Raw genomic sequence first — 5,464 nt, 5'->3', positions numbered from 1 at the left:
AAATATAATTCAGGACATTTCACAGCACATGCAATATTTATAAAATATGGCTTAGTTTCAGCAGCAGATGTGCAAAATGAATGACAGAATCTTCGACGCATTTCGTTCAGAACGGAAAAGCCAAATCTTTTAGTTCGTAAGATATGATCATTCATAGATGGAACGCTATAATGTAATCCATCATGTGGCGCTAAATCCTGAATGAGTTACATATTATTTCTCAATTGTATTTTTTCTCTCTTTCTCTTCCTTAATATTTTATAAATTTACCTTTGCTAAAATTGTTCCAAACAAACTCAGTAATCCGACCAAAATACCTGTACGTAACATCTTATATTTGACCTTATCAGTTATCTATGTCACTTATACTACAACAAAAATTGTTATTTTAATATTATTAGATGTCGTGCCACGAACTCAGTAACTATTACAGTCTTAAGCAAACTTTCTGCTCATTTATATAGACGTGTAATGTATATATTCTTAAAAATACGAACGTGACAAAGCCATGTACATATTACTCAGTTGAGAGATTTTTTTTTATGAAATGTATACATTCCTTATCTTATGTATTAGATACAATAGATGTGACATGCAAATATGCTTTAACATTGGTTGTACTATTTTTAACCATAATATTAGATGTATCATTTTTTAAATCTTCTTTCTATCACGAGTTTAAAAACAGGAATTGATAAAAAAATAAAGAAAGTTTACATATTTTGTAATATAGATGAACTTTTATTAAAAAATTGACATGAATAGCAATTTTTATTTTTAAGATAAATTTAATTTTTTGAAAAACATTCATTAAATTTCTCAAATATAATAATAATAATAATAAGTATTATTGGAAATATAAGACAAATAATATTTTTTATCAAACGATCTATTTCAGAAATATATATTACTTAGCTTACAACTTTCAGTGAATTAATAATCTTTTTTGTAATTAATAATATTAGAAATAAAAATGTTACTGAATTATTTTTTATGTTTTATTTGAATTTTATGATTTAAAAAAATATATATTTCAATACATATATCAAATTTATTTATATATTTATATATATATCTTTTTAAAGTATATTTATTCAAATTTTATAAATATAGAAATAAAATAATAAGACGTGCGCGTGCGCGTGTGCATATATGAGTGTCGTGCTTAATTATATACTTAATTACACACAATATATTTTTCATTATTAATGAGGTTATTAATAAAATGTATTGTTTTACATACGATGCGATATTATAATTAATATTTATAACAATGTTTGTAATATAATATAATGAAACGTTAGTGACAATGTTTTTGTGACTTTTATCTTGTCATAAAAAGTAGCAACACGTGACTGGAATACAGAAAAGGCTATGAAAATTAAAAAGGTCAAAACTATTTTTACCCACTATCTTTATTGTTTTAACACGTCGCCGATTAGCACAAGAAAAGTATGATTCTCAATTATATTTATCTTTATAATCCGATTGTATGCAACCCGTTCTTCATAGTTGTAAACGTTATGAAACGTCTGTTATGAAACAAATATGAAACTATATGAACTGAAATACACACGAATATATATTTTTCATTTAAATTCTTACAATTTTATAATATCTAGAAAGTTTAAAAAAAATAATAATAAAAATATAATAAATAATGTCTAGAAATAAAAATTTTAATATATTCTTTTATAATAGAAAGAAAAATAATTAATTCATTCAAAAACTAATATAAACAAAAGAAATTGTATTATATAAAAATAAAAATAATTGCTGCATAATGATAAGAGGTATTAGTAAAATAAGTCATGATAATTGAAATAATAAGTTAAAATAATTAAATTTTCAACTCAAAGTTTACTTTGCTTCAGACTCTTGTTATAAACTTTTTTGTTTTGCTATTTTCTACTTATTTCTAATTATTGATGTAATTAAATAAAAATATAGACTTCATTAACTTTTTTCGATTTAACTCATCTTTAACTCATCTTAATTTTTAATTTTAAGTTAATTTTAAGACGAAAAAAAAAAAGAGTAAATTAAACTCAAGAAAACTAAAGTTAATCTATATTGCCTATAACCAAAGTTAATCTATATAAACGTAAATATCAATCACTTTCTGCAGAATTAAAAGAATAACATTTAATTTCGATGAAAAAGATTTTTTCTTTGCATTTTTTTTTTTTTTTTTTTCGAAAACAAACGTTCTCTGAATCTGAAATATACTCGGACATTGTTATGACCTTTCGCGGCAGGATCCGAAACTACGTCACGGCGTGGACGTAGGAAGGTGTTGCCTGGTAGGAAGGTGATAGCCACGACGTGATCACGTTAGCAATGACGCCAGAGATCCCAGCGGGTCGATAATAATGAGACCGACAACGACTGCCCGAGAACATTCTAGGCGTCCCGGTCTCTCCTCCCAGAGGCGCCCGCCTTTTTGTTGCCTGTCCGTTTTTGCTCGCGCTTTTACGCTTCGTGTAAATCTTTTTCGACCACCCGTCTTCTCTCTCTCTCTCTCTCTCTCTCTCTTTCTTTCTTTCTCTCTTCCAGCCGTTCCTCCGTTTCAATTAGTTAATGCCCACAAGTAAAAAGGGTACCGCGCGTTCTCGGATCATTGCGAGGAAGAAATCAATCCGCTGGAAAGCATCTTGGTGTAAACGTCACGAATTTATCTCAATAAATCGACATTCCGATGAGGAACATTTAAAGCATTAATCCTAACGCCGATAATGCAGAAGGGTAAAATCTGCGAACTGCTCTTACCATCGGCTAATCGTTCGATACCAGTTCCCATTTTACTTCCAAAGAATGCAGCACTTTCAAGTAATTTCGAATTATTGGGGAATATTGGATATTTAATAAAGGATAAGCTACTTTATCCTTGACATTTTAGCAATAGTCATTTGCAAACTTCAGAAAAACATAATATATGCCTTAATGACGTGCCTTGACGACAGTACGAGTTTCATTCCGTTTAGCACAACTTGTTGCAATTTGCATCTCTTAACAAAGAAAAATATTTTAAATACTTTCATGGCATATATATATATATATATATATATATATATATATATATATATATATAATGCATGGATTAAAATTGATCGATTTTTCGAAACAGACCGACTCCTAATACTTGATAGCTTTGAATTTTGACATGTTTGCAAAATATATTCAAAATAAATTTCAAATTGGTGGATTTTATTTGGAAACAATTGACGTGATAAATCTGGCAGAGGAAGTATCGATTCCGTGTGATCGCGGGATTTTAATTATTCGTCTCGGTGCCTGAATTGTCCTCGGAAAAAAAATCAGGAAGCGGAGACTCGCGCGATCGCAGCTAAATGTTTTACGCGACCGTCGACCGGCGCCTCTAGCCGATCGCGGAATTATTCGTGAAAGTAATTGGGGTCTCTCGTTATGAAACTCATCTCTCAAGAAAGTAATTCGACGATGGTGTAAGGTACTTTCGTAATTCTCGGCTGCATCCCTAATTGGGCCTGTGCATATGCCAATCGATTCCCTCCTTTCGGTCACGCGTCCCGCTCGCGCTGAAATCGTAGGAGCGAATAACGCGCAGATGGCCGTCGACATTCAAGAGGAATCTTTCGTCGTTCGTTGCGATCGATACGCGCGAAAATGCGATTTGCGAACTCGCGAATCTGAACCGCTCTCCCGCGAGTCTCGGATGCCTTTTGATCCCAGAATTCGATCCCGAGATCGCATTAGGGAGGGACTGTTAACGACGGTCGATAATGCTCGTTGTAAAATTCCAATTTTTGGAGAATATCGGTTCTACTAAAATATGTGAAGATATTTAATAAATAACACGATTGAAATCAATACAATTCTCTTTTATGTGATATTTTACTAAGCAAAAGATGGTGCTACAATTGTGTGTAACAGGACATTCTTCTACTCTTTGGAATTGGACTTCATGTTGTATATTTATGTTATAAATATACATGTATCATATGTTATATATACATCATTTGTTAGATTATATGAAATTTATAAGATATATGTGTATAATTGAAATTATTTCAATGTTGCGACTCTATCGATAACCGGTTTGACAAATCAAAATATCAAAGTAAATTTTCATAAAAGATTATATAAGATCATGAAAGAAATGTCGGCGCCATCAAAATAAAGCAATAAAATAAATATATTTTATTTATTTGTTTATTTTATACTGTTATTATACAAGTGTATGAACCAAAGAGATCGCTAATTAGCAGAATCTATCAAATAATATAATTATCCAAATTCTAATGACACAGACAACTCAATCGAAGAGAGACAGAAAGAAGAAGAGTTAGCTTATGAGCGAATGTTAAAATTAAAATGCGAATCATTATTCGAACGCGGAAAAGTAAAATTATTTGTGTAAATAAATTGGAGCAAAAAGTAATAAAAATTTATCTATGTAAGAATTTAATCCCGCCTTGAAATGGAATATAAAATTAAAATGTATCGTGCATCGTGATACCAACGGCACTATTTCGTCATTCACTTTGAACTTGGGTTACAACTTAACACATACAAGCGAGATAAAGAGACTTGTCGTGATTATTCGCACTGACGGGATTATTTGACGATCGCGAGACTTAATAAAAAGATTGTGTGGGCCGTCAATGTGATTGAAGGTGGCATCGCCGATGGAAGATTGCGGAGGTGTACGCTTCCTTGCGGAGGATTCCATCGACACTCGGCTCCTTGACGTTTCTCCAGGGAGTTTCGGCTTCGCGACGGAGGACGATAGTGGCGTAGGGTGCATATCGAAGGGAAGATGAGAATGAGCGAAGGGAAGGAAGGGTAAGCGAATAGATGAAGAAACTCGATGGAGAAGCGAAGGAGAGAGAGAACAAAAGAGAGAAAGAGAGAGAGGGAGAGAGGGAGAGAGAGCAAGGGAGAGGTAAAGAGAGAGAAAGAGAAAGAGAGAGAGAGTGGGAGAGATGAGGGCGCATTCCCGGTCAGGAGCGTGGAAAAGGGCGATCGGGGAGGTTACGGGGTGATGGCGTGGGTGTGCGATGGTACTGGTTCTTGTCGAGAGACGAGAGTGGGCTGGAGGGAACGGAGGAGGGAGTAAGCGAGGAGAAGCCCAGGGGGATGGAGAGAGATGGAGGTTGAGAGACGAAGGGGTTTCTGGGGAGTTGAACTGAGAGAGGAAACGGGCACGAGTGGTGGTGAATGAAGGAGAGAGAAAGGTGTCTGAAGGGTGCGAGAGGAAGACAATACGATCGAGGAGGAAACGGTGTGAACGAGGGGACGGGGACAGTGGGATAGAAGGGAAGCGTAGAAAACGTGAAAACGAGATGGAATGACTCTACAGAAGAATGAAAGAACGAAAGAATCGAGAAGAGGAAGACTCGTTTGGAGAGGCAAGAAGACGTACGGTGAGTACACAGAGAGAAAGAAGGATCGGGTTCGGGATGTGATGAAGGGGGACATAGAT

General features: G+C 33.9%; 1 long non-coding RNA gene across 2 annotated transcripts in view; it reads left to right on the top strand.

Annotated features, from left to right (window-relative positions):
• Positions 1–4,892: 4,892 nt before the first annotated feature.
• LOC148934699 (uncharacterized) overlaps positions 4,893–5,464 on the top strand; it is an 85,197-nt gene continuing 84,625 nt past the window's right edge. Inside the window, exon 1 of one of the 2 annotated variants that reach the window (XR_016141144.1) lies at positions 4,893–5,405. This is a non-coding gene — a long non-coding RNA (uncharacterized LOC148934699). The remainder of the gene's footprint in view (positions 5,406–5,464) is intronic. The other variant, XR_016141143.1, reaches the window with a different exon arrangement.

The sequence above is a fragment of the Pogonomyrmex barbatus genome, unplaced genomic scaffold (genome assembly GCF_055798465.1).
Source record: "Pogonomyrmex barbatus isolate J1 unplaced genomic scaffold, ASM5579846v1 scaffold8, whole genome shotgun sequence".
Classification (NCBI taxonomy): Eukaryota; Metazoa; Arthropoda; class Insecta; order Hymenoptera; family Formicidae; genus Pogonomyrmex; species Pogonomyrmex barbatus.
The sequence above is the reverse complement of the archived record's forward strand: the minus strand, read 5'-3'. Positions and strand labels throughout refer to the sequence as shown.